We start from the raw sequence: 16,443 nt of genomic DNA on the forward strand, positions 1-16,443 counted from the left end.
GTCGTGGAACGGGAGAGAGGGGAATGAGTGAGAGACGGGGAAAGCGAAATAGCAGGACAGGGAGTGAGGGGTAAAAAGATGTAGAACGGGTCGTGATGGGGAAGGGAGAGAGAGAGAGTGTAAGAGAGATGAGAACCTGTTGTTTCAGGGTCGGTCTCGGAGCTTTTTAATATTTATAATTAAAACCCTTGTTAATTGACTGCAAATTTAAATATAGAACTAATTGTGAATAGGCCCCAGTGACATTTGAACTCATGACCCCTGGTTTACTAGATCAGTGCTCTAACCCCTGAGCTATGGAGCCAACTGTTTTGGGAAAGACAGGGGAAGGAGCAGGAAAGAGAGGGGAAGGGAAAAGAGAGAGTGGAAGGAGTGAGAGAGACGGGGAAGGAGTGAGAGAGGGAGGAGAAGGGGAGAGAGAGGGGGAGGGGAAAGAGAGGGGGAAGGAGTGAGAGAGAGGGTGAGGGGAGAGAGAGGGGGGAAGGAGTGAGAGAGAGGGGAAGGGGAGAGAGTGGGGGAAGGAGTGAGAGAGAGGGGAAAGGAGTGAGAGAGAGGGGGAGGGGAGAGAGATAGGGGGAAGGAGTGAGAGAGAGGGGAAGGGGAGAGAGATAGGGGGAAGGAGCGATAGAGAGGGGAAGGGGAGAGAAAGGGGAAAGGAGTGAGAGAGAGGGAAGGAGTGAGAGAGAGGGGGAGGGGAGAGAGAGGGGGAAGGAGTGAGAGAGAGGGTGAGGGGAGAGAGAGGGGGGAAGGAGTGACAGAGAGCGGAAGGGGAGAGAGTGGTGGAAGGAGCGAGAGAGAGGGGAAGGGGAGAGAGTGGGGGAAGGAGTGAGAGAGAGAGGGAAGGAGTGAGAGAGAGGGGGAGGGGAGAGAGATAGGGGAAGGAGTGAGAGAGGGGGGAAGGAGTGAGTGAGAGGGGAAGGGGAGACCGAGGGGGAAGGAGTGAGAGAGAGGGGAAGGGGAGAGAGTGGTGGAAGGAGCGAGAGAGAGGGGAAGGGGAGAGAAAGGGGAAAGGAGTGAGAGAGAGGGGGAAGGAGTGAGAGAGAGGGGGAAGGAGTGAGAGAGAGGGGAAGGGGAGAGAGTGGGGGAAGGAGTGAGAGAGAGGGGGAAGGAGTGAGAGAGAGGGGAAGGGGAGAGAGGGAAGTGACAGAGAGAGAAAGGAAGGGGAGAGGGAGGGAGAAGTGGAGAATCTGAAAAGAAAGGGAAGAGAAAGCGAGAGAGCGGACGGAGGGGAAGGGAGAGGGAAAGGGAGAGTGAAACGGCAATGGGGTAAGCGGAGAGAAGGGGGAGAGATTGGGTAGAGGAAAGAGGGGGAGGGGAGAGAGAGGGAAGTTAGAGGAGGAAGGAGAGAGAGGGGAACGTGTGAAGAGGGAATGAATGTAGAGAGGGAAGGGGAGAGGGGGGGAAGGGGAGAGAAAGAGAGGGAAAGGGGAGAGAGAGAGGGGGAGGGGAAAGAAAGGGAGAGAGATGGGGAGGGGAAAGAGAGGGAGAGAGATGGGAAGGGGAGAGAGAGAGAGAGAGGGGAAAGGGAGAGATGGGAAGGGGAGAGAGAGTGAAGAGATCGCAAAGTCTCTGTTTAAAGAATGGACTCAGTCGAGAATATTGCGTGGACTTTGTAGGGTTTGTCTCTGAGGGTATTTTCCCTGTGATGGGATCTCCCTGTGCAGGTACGTGAAAACGCTGGTTTGTTAAAACTCTGGAGACCACATGGCGGCTGTCTGTGACAAAACCCAGGATGTAAAGGTTCACCTGCCAGTCCCAGCAAAAGGAAGGGGGGGGCCACTGACAAAGGGGCTCAGGAACCTGAGGCACCCGTTCACGTGAAGCCAGTGACCAGATTAGAAAGCCACTCGAACGCGAAAGCACTTCCCATCTCCAGTCTCAGACGGGAAGCTGAACAATGAACCCACAGCCTGGCCAGGTGAAGAGGAGCCAGTTTTTTCCCAACACACCGAGCGAGATATGTCCCAGACTCAGGGCCATTCGTCCAATCACAGAACACACGTGGGTCTGATGATGGCCCATCACTGACTAAGCAGCGGAGTGCTTAGAAACAAAAGATTGGTGGGACAGATAGGGGTAGCTCGACTCCGATAAAGATCGTCACTTTTCCACCGTTCTCGTGCTCCCTCTCGCTCTCGCTCCACCGAGATCGACGGAACAAGAAGACGTACCAGAGGAGGAAGCCACAGTTCGACAGAAGAAGGCGCTGAGACTGAGAACCACGTACCCCTCACGGGGTACGACCTCCAGGGCAGTGACTTCCCACGGCTGAGCTGAGCGATCGAGAGCGACTGTGTGTGTGCTGGTGAACATGGTCGCGGGTGTCCCAAGCCAGTAACCAGAGGTGGCCCAGGTGAGGTGTAACGGCTCAGGGTTCTTTCTCAGAAGTGAAGCTTTTTCGGGGCGATTCTGGGGAGGGAGCTTTGTTTGGTTGAGCCAGGGGAAGGGGCTTGTGTGATGAGGTAATTCGTTGTTCAGGGTGGAGTTAGAATCCACCGTAGCAACAAGGGAATGACTGCATGGGACCGGTCCTCAGTTCCGTACTGTGTGTATGTTGTTTGTAACCTGGATATTAATCTCCACACAGACAGTGATTGCGTTTAGTAGTGCATGTTTTACCCAGTGTATGTTAGACCTAATAAATATCAGTAACGGTGTTTCACCGAGGCTTTCCTGTCTGTAACTCATTCCATTTACACTCTGAATAATAATCCCCGGGTACAGAACTTTCGTAAGGTGAGGGCGATTAGAAACATCCGTCTAGCAATTGGGCCAGGATCAAAACCATTCACACCAGGGAGAAGGGGGGAATCTGAAAAGGAAGGGAGAAGAGAGAGAGAGAGAGAGAGGAGGGGAGGGAGGGAAGGGGAAGGGGAGAGAGAGGGAAGATAGAGGAGGAAGAAGAGAGAGGAGAAGGAGTGAGAGAATGAAAGCAGAGAGGGAAGGGGAGAGAGGGGAAGTAGAGAGCGAGAGAGGGGAAGAGGAGAGAGAGAGTGGGGAAGGAGAGGTAAAGAGAGGGGAAGGGAAAAGAGAAAGTTGGGAATGTGAAAGAGCGGGAGGGGAAGGGGAGAGATAGAGAGGGGAAGGAGTGGGAAAGAGAGGGGAAGGGGAAAGAGAGAGTGGAAGGAGTGAGAGAGAGGGGGAAGGGAAAAGAGCGGTTGGTGAAGGGGAGAGAGAGGCAGAAGGGAGAAATCTGAAAAGAAATGGAAAAGAGAGAGAGAGGAGGGAGGGGAGGGAGGGGACAAAAGAGAGGGAGGAAGGAGAGGGAAGCGCAGAGTGAAAAGCGGAGAGAGGGGGAAGGAGAGACAGTGAGGGGAGAGGGTTAGAGAGGGGAATGAGTGAATGTAATGTCTGTAAGCTTGTAATGTTTGTAGCTCCACACTGTGGATGTGGACATATTGTGTACTGCAACTGCAGAGTTAATAATTAAACAGAACCAGGCAGATTTCCGGAGGCTTCCGAGATCGCTGCCTGCCTTGTTAGGAGCTGTGTGTGCTGTGCTCTGTGAATATATCACAGTGAGAGACGGGGAAAGCGAGATAGTGGGAAAGGGAGAGAGGTAGGAAGGAGTGAGAGAGTGTTGGAAATGGGAGACAGGGAGGAAGAGAGAGCGGAAGGGAAGAGAGAGAGGGGGAGGGGAAAGAGAGGGAGGGGCAGAGAGAGGGGAAGGAGAGAGATAGAGAGAGAGGAAAGGAGTGAGAGAGGGGAAAAGGAGAGAGTGGAAGGGGAGAGAAAGAGATGGAAGGCGAGAGAGGGAGGGGAAGGCGAGAGAGGGAGGGGAAGGGGAGAGAGAGAAGGGAAGAGGAGAGAGGGAGGAGACAGAGGAGAGAGAGAAAGGAAGGGGAGAGAGAGGGAGAATGGGAGAATCGGAAAAAAAGGGAAAAGAGAGAGGAGGGAGGGGAGGGATGAGAGGGCAGGGGAGAGTGGGGGACGGAAGAGGGTGAGAGATGGGAATGTGAGAGACGGGAAAAGAGAGATAGCAGAAAAAAGATGTAAAACATGTCAGGCAGAGATCGAGAGAAGGTTGTGAGGGGAGCCTGTTGTTTCAGGGTCAGTCTCAGAGTTGTTAATATTTATAATTAAAGCCCTTGTTAATTGACACTGCATTGAAATACTGAGCTAATTTTGAGTAGGCACCAGTGAGATTTGAACCCACGACCCCTGGTTTACTAGACCAGTGCTCGAACCCCTGAGCTATGGAACCACCTGCCCTGGGCTGTGGGTCATTCCCCAGTTAGTGCTGTGTGTTTGAAGAATGAGGAGGGGTCAGTGAAACGCTCAGATTGTGTCTCATCCCCCAGACTCCTGCCAGAGAGAGGGAAGAGGTGAGTGAAGGAAAGGAGTGAGAGAGAAGGAAGGGGAGAGTGAGGGGAAGGAGTGAGAGAGAGGGGAAGGAGTGAGATAAAGGAATGAGAGAGAGGGAAGGGGAGAGTGAGGGGAAGGAGTGAGAGAGAGGGGAAGGAGTGAGATAAAGGAATGAGAGAGAGGGAAGGGGAGAGTGAGGGGATGGAGTGAGAGAGAGGGAAGGGGAGAGTGGGAGAAGGAGTGAGAGAGAGATGGGGAAGGGGAGAGTGAGGGGAAGGAGTAAGAGAGAGCGAAGGGGAGAGTGAGGGCAAGGAGTGAGAGAGAGGGAAGGGGAGAGTGAGGGGACGGTGTGAGAGAGAGGGAAGGGGAGAGTGAGGGGAAGGAGTGAGAGAGAGACGGGGAAGAGGAGAGACAGAGGGAACACCAACAATAATGTATATTTATATAGCGCCTTTAACGTAGTGAAACGTCCCAAGGTGCTCCACAAGAGGATTATGAGATAAAAATTTGACACCGAACCACAAAAGTAGAAATTAGCGCAGGTGAAGAGGTCGGTTTTAAGGAATGTCTTGAAGGAGGAAAGAGAGGTAGAGAGGCGGAGAGGTTTAGGGAGGGAGTTCCAGAGCTTGGGGCCCAGGCAACAGAAGGCACGGCCACCGATGGTGGAGCGATTATAATCAGGGATGGTCAGGAGGGCAGAATTAGAGGAGTGCAGACATCTCGGGGGGTTGTGGGGCTGGAGGAGGTTACAGAGATAGTGATGGGTGTCGGGCTGGAGGAGGTTACAGGGATAGGGAGGGGTGTAGGGGCCATGGAGGGATTTGTAAACAAGGATGAGAATTTTGAAATCGAGGCGTTGCTTAACCGGGAGCCAATGTAGGTCAGCGAGCACAGGGGGTGATGGGTGAGTGGGACTCGGTGCGAGTTAGGACACGGGGCAGTGAGCACAGAGGGTGATGGGTGAGAGGGACTCGGTGTGAGTTAGGACACGGGGCAGCGAGCACAGGGGGTGATGGGTGAGTGGGACTGGGTGTGAGTTAGGACACGGGGCAGTGAGCACAGGGGGTGATGGGTGAGTGGGACTCGGTGCGAGTTAGGACATGGGGCAGTGAGCACAGGGGGTGATGGGTGAGTGGGACTGGGTGTGAGTTAGGACACGGGGCAGTGAGCACAAGGGGTGATGGGTGAGCGGGACTCAGTGTGAGTTAGCACACGGGGCAGTGAGCACAGGGGGTGATGGGTGAGTGGGACTCGGTGTGAGTTAGGACACGGGACAGCGAGCACAGTTGGTGATGGGTGAGTGGGACTCGGTGCGAGTTGGGACACGGGGCAGTGAGCACAGGGGGTGATGGGTGAGTGGGACTCGGTGCAAGTTAGGACACGGGGCAGTGAGCACAGGAGGTGATGGGTGAGTGGGACTCGGTGCAAGTTAGGACACGGGGCAGTGAGCACAGGGGGTGATGGGTGAGCGGGACTGGGTGAGAGTTAGGACACGGGGCAGTGAGCACAGGGGGTGATGGGTGAGTGGGACTCGGTGCGAGTTAGGACACGGGGCAGTGAGCACAGGGGGTGATGGGTGAGCGGGACTCGGTGCGAGTTAGGACACGGGGGCAGCGAGCACAGGGGGTGATGGGTGAGCGGGACTCGGTGTGAGTTAGGACACAGGGGAGTGAGCACATGGGGTGATGGGTGAGCGGGACTGGGTGTGAGTTAGGACACGGGGCAGTGAGCACAGGGGGTGATGGGTGAGTGGGACTGGGTGTGAGTTAGGACTCGGTGCAGCCAGGTTTTGGATCACCTCTAGTTGACATTGGGTGGAATGTCGGAAGAAGTGAGAGAGAGGGGGAAGGGATGGAGTGAGAGACGGGGAAAGTGAGATAGCGGGAAAAGCTGTTGAATGAGGAAGGCAGAGAGAGATTTGGATGGAGAGAAAGTGAAAGAAGAGGGGAGCTTGTTGTTTCATGATTGGACTCAGAGCTGTGTAATATTTATAAATAAAGTCCTTTTTAATGGATTTTATAAAATTTGATACTGAGCTTATCTTGGGGAGGGCCTAGTGAGATTTGAACCCATGACCCCTGGTTTACTAGACCAGTGCTCTTACCCCTGAGCTATGGAACCACCTGCCCTGAGCTGTGGGTCATTCCCCAGTTAGTGCTGTGTGTTTGAAGAATGAGGAGGGGGTCAGTGAAACCCTCAGATTGTGTCTCATCCCCCAGACTCCTGCCTCCGTCTCTTCAATATTCACCTCTCAACATCGATATATCGGGTCTTTCACGTAGTAAAACATCCCAAGGCAACTCAGTCACACTCTGTCCCAATCTCTCTGTCTCTCTCAGTCTCTCTGTGTCTCTGTGTATCTTTCTCAGTCTCTCTCTCTCTGTCTTTCTTTCTCACTCTCTCTCTGTCTCTCAATCATTTTGTCTCTCTGTCTCTCTCTCTCTCTCTCTCTCACTCACTCTCTCTCTGTTTCTCTCTCTTTTTCAGTCTCTCTCTCTGTCTCTCTATCACTTTCTCTCTGTCGCTCACTGTCTCTCGAGCCGGAAGGGGTGAGAGAGGCGGAAGGGGAAAGTCAGAAGGGAAAGGAGAGAGAGAGAGAGAGAGAGGGAGGAGAGAGATTGAGGAGTGAGTGGAGAGAGAGGAGCGGAGAGTGGGAAGGGGAGAAAGCGGGGGAAAGGGACAGGGAGAGGGAAGGAGTGAGTGAGAGGGGGAAGGGGAGAGAGAGAGAGAGAGAGAGAGAGAGAAGGAGAGAGAGAGAGGAGCGTGTCGGTAGTTGTTATTACATCGGTAGTCCACTAGGTGGGGCTCTATTAGAGGAAGAGAGAGGGAAGGGGAGAGTGAGGGGAAGGAGTGAGAGAGAGGGAAGGGGAGAGTGAGGGGAAGGAGTGAGAGAGAGGGAAGGGGAGAGTGAGGGGAAGGAGTGAGAGAGTGGGAAGGGGAGAGTGAGGGGAAGGAGTGAGAGAGAGGGAAGGGGTGAGTGAGGGGAAGGAGTGAGAGAGAGACGGGGAAGAGGAGAGACAGAGGGAACAACAACAATAATGTATATTTATATAGCGCCTTTAAGGTAGTGAAACGTCCCAAGGTGCTCCACAAGAGGATTATGGGATATAAATTTGACACCGAGCCAGAAAAGTAGAAATTAACGCAGGTGAAGAGGTCGGTTTTAAGGAATGTCTTGAAGGAGGAAAGAGAGGTAGAGAGGCGGAGAGGTTTAGGGAGGGAGTTCCAGAGCTTGGGGCCCAGGCAACAGAAGGCACGGCCACCGATGGTGGAGCGATTATAATCAGGGATGGTCAAGAGTGCAGAATTAGAGGAGTGCAGACATCTCGGGGGGTTGTGGGGCTGGAGGGAATTACAGAGATAGTGAGGGGTGTCGGGCTGGAGGAGGTTACAGAGATAGGGAGGGGTGTAGGGGCCATGGAGGGATTTGTAAACAAGGATGAGAATTTTGAAATCGAGGCGTTGCTTAACCGGGAGCCAATGTAGGTCAGCGAGCACAGGGGGTGATGGGTGAGTGGGACTGGGTGTGAGTTAGGACACAGGGTCAGTGAGCACAGGGGGTGATGGGTGAGTGGGACTGGGAGCGAGTTAGGACACGGGGCAGGGAGCACAGGGGGTGATGGGTGAGCGGGACTGGGTGCGAGTTAGGACACGGGGCAGCGAGCACAGGGGGTGATGGGTGAGCGGGACTCGGTGCGAGTTTGGACACGGGGGCAGCGAGCACAGGGGGTGATGGGTGAGTGGGACTGGGTGTGAATTAGGACACGGGGGCAGTGAGCACAGGGGGTGATGGGTGAGTGGGACTCGGTGCGAGTTAGGACATGGGGCAGCCAAGTTTTGGATCACCTCTAGTTTACGACGGGTAGAATGTGGGAAGGAGTGAGAGAGAGAATCAGAGAATCATAAACATTTACAGCACGGGAGGAGGCCATTCGGCCCATCGTGTCCGCACCGGCCGACCAAGAGCTACCCAGCCTAATCCCACTTTCCAGCTCTCGGTCCGTAGCCCTGTAGGTTACGACACTTCAAGTGTACATCCAAGTACTTTTTAAATGTGGTGAGGGTTTCTGCCTCTACCACCCTTTCAGGCCGTGAGTTCCAGACCCCCACCACCCTCTGGGTGAAGACATTTCCCCTCAAATCCCCTCTAAACCTCCCCCCAATTACTTTAAATCTATGCCCCTGGTTATTGACCCCTCTGCTAAGGGGAAATAGGTCCTTCCTATCCACTCTATCCAGGCCCCTCATAATTTTATACACCTCAATTAAATCTCCCCTCAGCCTCCTCTGTTCCCAGGAAAACAACCCCCAGCCTATCCAATCTTTCCTCGTGGCTAAAGTTTTCCAGTCCTGGCAACATCCTGGTAAATCTCCTCTGCACCCTCTCCAGTGCAATCACATCCTTCCTGTAATGTGGTGACCAGAACTGCACGCAGTACTCCAGCTGTGGCCTAACCAGTGTTGTGTGCAGTTCGAGCGTAACCACAGGGCAGGGGTAAGGTGTGCATTTAATAAATTTGGTGAATTTACAGAGTGCCCTCCGAGGGTCAAACCGATGTGGCCGTGGGATTCATTATTTGTGGAAAATCCCAACTGGATCATCTTGTGTCCATTGCCGCATCTTGAGCCTAAAACCAGCGAAGGCAGGAACTGGGAAATGTCAGGATATCGCAGGAAGGATGTGATTGCACTGGAGAGGGTGCAGAGGAGATTTACCAGGATGTTGGCGGGACTGGAGAAATTTAGCGACGAGGAAAGATTGGATCGGCTGGGGTTGTTTTCTTTGGAACAGAGGAGGCTGAGGGGAGACCTCCATTCCTTCACCCAGAGGGTGGTGGGGGTCTGGAACTCACGGCCTGAAAGGGTGGTAGAGGCAGAAACCCTCACCACATTTAAAAGGTACTTGGATGTGCACTTGAAGTGCCGTAAGCTACAGGGCTACGCACCGAGAGCTGGAAAGTGGGATCAGGCTGGGATCATATCATCATCATAGGCAGTCCCTCGGAATCGAGGAAGACTTGCTCCCACTCTAAACATGAGTCCTTAGGTGACTGAACAGTCCAATACGGGAACCACAGTCCCTGTCACAGGTGGGACAGATAGACGTTGAGGGAAGGGGAGGGTGGGACTGGTTTGCCGCACGCTCCTTCCGCTGCCTGCGCTTGGTCTCTGCATGCTCTCGGCGACGAGACTCGAGGTGCTCAGCGCCCTCCCGGATGCACTTCCTCCACTCCGGGCGGACTGGTCTTTGGCCAGGGACTCCCAGGTGTCGGTGGGGATGTTGCACTTTATCAGGGAGGCTTTGAGAGTGTTCCCTCTGCCCACCTTTGGCTCGCTTGCCGTGAAGGAGTTCCGAGTAGAGCGCTTGCTTTGGGAGTCTCGTGTCTGGAACATGCGGACTATGTGGCCCTGCCCAGCAGATAGCTCTTGGTCGGCTGGTGCGGACACGATGGGCCGAAATGGTCTCCTTCCCTGCTGTAAGTTTCTATGAGTCGGTGATATATCGGTGTCTCTGAGACTGGATGTGGAAAAGGTGGGATACAGACTGGGGGTGGGAAGTGAAAGTGCTGTGGGCAGATTGCAAAGTGCGGAGTGAGTCGGTTTCTGTTGATGGTGTCGGCCTCTTGACGGTCAATTCAGAAACAGAAGCCAAAATTGAGTAAGACCCAGTGAGATTTGAACTCACAACCACTGGTTTACGAGTCCAGTGCTCTAACCCCTGAGCTATGGAGCCACCTGCGCTGGGAAAGACAGGTCAAGGGGAAGGAAAGAGAGGGGAAGGGGAAAGAGAGAGTGGAAGGAGTGAGAGAGACGAATGGGAGAACTCAGAATGGGAGAGAAAGAGAGTGGGAGGGGAGAGATTAGAAGGGGAGAGAGGAGAAGGGGACAGAGATGGAAAGGCGAGAGAGGGAGAATGGGGAGAATCTGAAAAGAAAGGGAAAAGAGAGAGAGAGGAGAGAGGGGAGGGAAGATGGGGAAGTGAAAAGGCAGAGGGGAGAGTGGATAGGGGAGAGAGGGGAGGAAGGAGTGGGAAGAGAATGAAATTCGAGAGGGAAGGGGAGAACGAGAGAGGAAAAAGATGTTGAACATGTCATCATGGGAAAGGCAGAGAGACAGTAGTTTCAGGATCAGTCTCAAAGATGTTTAATATTTATAACTAAATCCCTTATTAATTGATGGTGAATTTAAATACTGATCTAATTTTGAATTGGCCCCAGTGAGATTTGAACCCACGACCCATGGTTTACTAAACCAGTGCTCTAACCCCTGAGCTATGGAACCACCTGCCCTGGGCTGTGGGTCATTCCCCAGTTAGTGCTGTGTGTTTGAAGAATGAGGAGGGGTCAGTGAAACGCTCAGATTGTGTCTCATCCCCCAGACTCCTGCCTCCGTCTCTTCAATATTCACCTCTCAACATCGATATATCGGGTCTTTCACGTAGTAAAACATCCCAAGGCAACTCAGTCACACTCTGTCCCAATCTCTCTGTCTCTCTGTCTCTCTGTCTCTGTCTCTTTCTTTCTGTCTCTCACCTTCTCACTCTGTCTCTCGAGGCGGGAGGGCAGAGCGGGGGAAGGGGAGAGAGAGGGAGAAGGGAAGAGAGGGGGGGGATTGGAGAGATGGGGAGGGGGAGAGTCTGATGGGAAAGGGGAGAGCGAGAGCGAAGGAATGAAAAGGAGGATGGAGGGGAGTGGAGACTGTGGAGGGGAGGGAGAAGGAGAGGGAGGAGAGAGAGAGGAGGGGAGAAAATGAAAAGGGAGAGGGGAAGGAGTGAGCGAGAGGGGAAGGGGAGAGAGAGAGGGGGAAGGGGAGAGCAAGAGGGGGAGGGGAAAGAGTGGGAAGGGGAAAGAGAGGGGGGAAGGGGAGAGCAAGAGAGGGGAGGGGAAAGAGAGGGAAGGGAAAGGGAGAGAGGGAGAAGGGGAGAGAGAGGGGGGAAGGCGAGAGTGAGAGAGGGGAGGGGAAAGAGTAGGAAGGGGAGAGAGAGGGGGGGGAAGGTGAAAGAGATGTTAAGAAGAGTGATGGGGAAGGAGTGAGAGAGAGAGGGGAAGGAGTGAGAGAGTGAGGAAGGGGAGAAAGAAAGGGGAAGGGGAGAGAGGGAGAAGGGGAGAATCTGAAAGGAAAGGGAAAGGAGAGAGAGAGGAGGGAGGGGAGGAAAGGGAGCGGAGAAGGAGGAGGGAGAGGGAGAGTGGAAAGGCAGAGTCGGAAGGGGAGAGAGTGGGACGGGAAGAGGGTGAGGCGAGGGAGGGGAAAGGGGAAGAGGGGAATGAGTGAGAGACGGGGAAAGCGAGATAGCGGGAAAGTGAGAGAGGAATAAAAAGATGTGGAACGGGTCGTGATTGTTGTGTACACATGTAAACGTCACCAATATGTAAGACTTGCCACTAGGGGGCACACCTGTGGGAGACCCAATGGTCACCTGTACACCCTGGGACAAGCAGGTATATAAGGTGACTCACCATACTGCTTCCCCACCCTGGAGTCTGAATAAAGAGCACAAGGTCACCACAGTTTGAGCTTGCAATACAGTCCTGTGGATTTATTCTGAACATCACTCACTGGCGACGAGTAACGGATCACCAACCTTCACACGGTAATGGCTGCCGTTGGTCTTGTTGAGGGATTTGTTGAGGGTGATGATTTGGGAAGCCTTCGTTGAGCGTCCCGACCGGTACTACGTCGCCAATGAACAGGACGAGGCTGAGAGAGGGCGATCAAGACCAGGGCGATTCTCCTCACCGTATGTGGGTCTCCGATATACGGCCTGCTCAAAAACCTGCTGGCACCGGTCAAACCAGAGGAGAAGACTTACACAGAGCTGTGTGTGCTGGTGTGGGAACGCCTCAAGCCGAAGGAGAGCACCTTAAAGGCCAGGTATCACTTTTACACCCACTGTCGCTCCCAGGGCCAGAAGATTCCTTGCGGGGCAGTACGGTTTTTGCGGGATCTTTGCGGGAAATGTTGCCGAACGGTTTCGTGCTCGGAATCGGTCACGAGGTCATCCTTCGCAAGCTGCTGTCTGCCGGATCCCGGGATAAACGGGTCCTTTTCGGAATGGGAGGCAGTGACTAGTGGGGTACCGCAGGGCTCAGTGCTGGGACCCCAGCTATTTACAATATACATCAATGATTTAGATGAAGGAATTGAATGTAATATCTCCAAGTTTGCAGATGACACTAAGCTGGGTGGCGGTGTGAGCTGTGAGGAGGATGCTAAGAGGCTGCAGGGTGACTTGGACAGGTTAGGTGAGTGGGCAAATGCATGGCAGATGCAGTATAATGTGGATAAATGTGAGGTTATCCACTTTGGGGGCAAAAACAGGAAGGCAGAATATTATCTGAATGGTGACAGATTAGGAAAAGGGGAGGTGCAACGAGACCTGGGTGTCATGGTACATCAGTCATTGAAAGTTGGCATGCAGGTACAGCAGGCGGTGAAGAAGGCAAATGGTATGTTGGCCTTCATAGCGAGGGGATTTGAGTATAGGAGCAGGGAGGTCTTACTGCAGTTGTACAGGGCCTTGGTGAGGCCTCACCTGGAATATTGTGTTCAGTTTTGGTCTCCTAATCTGAGAAAGGACGTTCTTGCTATTGAGGGAGTGCAGTGAAGGTTCACCAGACTGATTCCCGGGATGGCTGGACTGATATATGAGGAGAGACTGGATAAACTGGACCATTATACACTGGAGTTTAGAAGGATGAGAGGGGATCTCATAGAAACATATAAGATTCTGACGGGAGTGGACAGGTTAGATGCAGGAAGAATGTTCCCGATGGTGGGGAAGTCCAGAACCAGGGGACACAGTCTTAGGATAAGGGGTAGGCCATTTAGGACTGAGATGAGGAGAAACTTCTTCACTCAGAGAATTGTTAACCTGTGGAATTCCCTGCAGCAGAGAGTTGTTGAGGTCAGTTCATTGGATATATTCAAGAGGGAGTTAGATATGGCCCTTACGGCGAAAGGGATCAAGGGGTATGGAGAGAAAGCAGGAAAGGGGTACTGAGGTGAATGATCAGCCATGATCTTATTGAATGGTGGTGCAGGCTCGAAGGGCCGAATGGCCTACTCCTGCACCTATTTTCTCTGTTTCTATGTTTCTATCTGAGCAAGGCCATCACGACAGCCCAGGCCTTCATATCCACGAGCGATAACACGAAACAGATTCGAAGCTCACCGGCAAGTACTGTGCATAAAATAATGTATTCAGCAGGCAGAACGGCACAGGACAGGGCCCACATGACCGCAGAGGCCAGACCTAGGCCTCGAGTGACTCAGAGTCCGCCGTGGGCCGTGAATGCGTATCCATTAGCACCATGTTGGCGCTGCTGGGGTCAGCCATCGAGCCCATCAATGTCGATTCAAGCCCTGTGTGTGCAAGGGCCGTGGAACAATGGGGCACCTCCAGCGAATGTGCAAACGGTCTGTGACTCACCACGTGGCAGAGTCAGGAGAGGACCATCGATCCAGCGAGGGTCACGCTGAACGAGCAGGAGAGGCAACTCAACCTGAGGCTGAAGGGGAAGTACATGGGGTACAAACCTTCACCACCAAAAGCCCTCCGATAATGTGAAAAGTTGGACCTAAAGGCACTCCAGTCTCCATGGAACTAGACACGGGGGCGGGTCAATCAATAATGAGCCAGAAGGCATTCGAGAGGCTGTGGGGGGGGCGACAGAGCACAATGACCCAAGCTGATCCCGATTCAGGCAAAGCTGGGCACCTACACCAAGGAACTGAGACCAGTTATTGGTAGTGCGGGCATAAGGGTATCCCATGAGGGAGCGGTGCGCGATTTATCTCTGTGGATTGTTTCAGGTGATGGGCCAATGCTGCTTGGTAGAAGGTGGATGGGGAAGATTCGATGGAACTGGGAAGACCTCTGTGTACCTTCTCTGGCGAACAACCTCTCCCCTTGCTCAAAGGCTGAGCAAGCCCCCCACCTTCAGCTGAACCAGGCGTCGAAGTGCAGATCCATTTGCAGACCCCCGAGGCACAGGCCGCTCATCGCGACCACCAGGAGGCGAAGATCAACCGAGCAGCGGTTACAGACGGAGGGTACCCAGCACCCGAAGGCGACGACCTCTTGGCGGCGACGGAAGAGGCTCCAGGTCGACCAAGCGGAGCGGGGCTCCGGCCGAAACCATCCGAATGTGTCTTCCCGACGCCAGAGGCGGAAATCCCTGGGGAGGAAGATGGCGGCAGTCGAGAGAAGCGTCCAGACCACGGGTCGAGAGAAACGTCCAGACCACGGGATGTGGCCGCTACGGAACAGAGGCATGTGTTGGCCAGCGAGGAAGGCCACTGGGTTTGGGGCAAAGGTAAAGGGGGGGGGCTGCTGAGAAGGCCGGGAACCCACTATGTTCCAATAAGTTGTTTGCACTGTGGAACCCATGTGAGCGTTCTTTCGCGGCCAATGATGTACTATCATATGGGGTCGGGGGTACGTTAAAACAAGCCAAAGTAGCGGGCAAACAACAACCAGTCGTATATGTATCTGACAAAGTACTTGTAGCAAGTGATGTGTTATCACATTACCGCCTGCTCACGGCGAACCGCCAGACGGGAGTGTTGCAGCTTATCCGTCGCAAAGACGTAATGCTCATCCCATCAGATTGCCCCCCCCCCTGTGGGGCAAACCCTGCAACGTGTTACAAAGAAAGGCAGGGAGGCTACACACAGTCGGTGGTGCGGGAACCTCCGTACTACGTCCCAGGATCCACGGGGGACCACACGGCCTCCCGCTACCACTGAAAGTCTCAGGGCCGTATCGGCCCATCCTGGGCTCTCCAGGCCTTAGGGTCAGCGACAATAGTCCGCAGCGGGCAGCCCAGACCACCAAGCCGAGCACCACACGTGTCGCGGTAGACTCCCTACAGACCCCGGCTGACCCGGGTTGCTACGCAGTCACCGGACAGAGTCGCTCAGGACCGAGCCTTCCGCCTGCTATCAGCAGAGAATGCACCACGATCGTACGGCCCCCCTCCACGCCACATCAGAATAAGTGACGTGGACAATATTCAGGGCCCCCAGATGGGGCCGAGAGCACTGTGTGAGACAAAGAGGGGAATGGAGTGTGTGTGTGTGTGTGATGAAAATGGAGTGTTTGGTTGTGAAACCATGTACTGAGCAAACGCAGAAAGCGTTTGGACCAGACCAGACTGCAAACTATCGATAAGCAGGCCACTATTGTGAAAGGACCTGGCCACGTCTGTCCCATCACACCAGGCACTCGGCCGGGCAGCAACGTTCCGACCAACTCACCCAGGCCAGGAATTCAAATCAGGTGATCGACCCGGGGACACAGGGCGTCATATCGCCTCAACTTGCAAATAACTGGTACATAAGCCTTTGGAGGGGGCAGGGGGGGGGGGAGTGATGTTATGTATGCACCTAAACCTCACCAATATGTCAGACTTGCCACTAGGGGGCACACCTGTGGGAGGCCTAAGGGTCACTTGTGCACCCTCGGACAAGCAGGTACATAAGGTGATCCACCATGCTGCTTCCCCACTCTGGGGTCTCAATAAAGAGACCAAGGTCACAATAGTTTCATAGAAACATAGAAACTAGGTGCAGGAGTAGGCCATTCGGCCCTTCTAGCCTGCACCGCCATTCAATGAGTTCATGGCTGAACATGCAACTTCAGTACCCCATTCCTGCTTTCCACCATACCCCTTGATCCCCCTAGTAGTAAGGACTTCATCTAACTCCTTTTTGAATATATTTAGTGAATTGGCCTCACAACTTTCTGTGGTAGAGAATTCCACAAGTTCACCACTCTCTGGGTGAAGAAATTCCTCCTCATCTCGGTCCTAAATGGCTTCCCCCTTATCCTTAGACTGTGTCCCCTGGTTCTGGACTTCCCCAACATTGGGAACATTCTTCCTGCATCTATAACCTGTCTAACCCCGTCAGAATTTTAAACGTTTCTATGAGGTCCCCTCTCATTCTTCTGAACTCCAGTGAATACAAGAGCAGTTTCAGGATCAGTCTCAAAGATGTTTAATATTTATAACTAAATCCCTTATTAATTGACGGTGAATTTAAATACTGATCTAATTTTGAGTAGGCCCCAGTGAGTCAGCTTACGATCCGGTCCCGGATTTATTCTGAACATAACAGTGATGGGGGTGGCAGAGA

General features: G+C 53.6%; 4 non-coding genes across 4 annotated transcripts; all 4 read right to left on the reverse strand.

The window, feature by feature from the left end:
* Positions 1 to 231: 231 nt before the first annotated feature.
* trnat-agu (transfer RNA threonine (anticodon AGU)) lies at positions 232 to 304 on the reverse strand. The gene has a single exon. It is a non-coding gene; the product is annotated as a tRNA-Thr (tRNA).
* A 3,827-nt stretch (positions 305 to 4,131) lies between these two features.
* On the reverse strand, positions 4,132 to 4,204 carry trnat-agu (transfer RNA threonine (anticodon AGU)). The gene has a single exon. It is a non-coding gene; the product is annotated as a tRNA-Thr (tRNA).
* Positions 4,205 to 9,966: 5,762 nt separating this feature from the next.
* trnat-cgu (transfer RNA threonine (anticodon CGU)) lies at positions 9,967 to 10,039 on the reverse strand. Its single transcript has one exon. It is a non-coding gene; the product is annotated as a tRNA-Thr (tRNA).
* Positions 10,040 to 10,514: 475 nt separating this feature from the next.
* Positions 10,515 to 10,587, reverse strand: trnat-agu (transfer RNA threonine (anticodon AGU)). Its single transcript has one exon. It is a non-coding gene; the product is annotated as a tRNA-Thr (tRNA).
* Between the last annotated feature and the right edge of the window lie 5,856 nt (positions 10,588 to 16,443).

Source organism: Pristiophorus japonicus, unplaced genomic scaffold (assembly GCF_044704955.1).
Source record: "Pristiophorus japonicus isolate sPriJap1 unplaced genomic scaffold, sPriJap1.hap1 HAP1_SCAFFOLD_762, whole genome shotgun sequence".
Classification (NCBI taxonomy): domain Eukaryota; kingdom Metazoa; phylum Chordata; class Chondrichthyes; family Pristiophoridae; genus Pristiophorus; species Pristiophorus japonicus.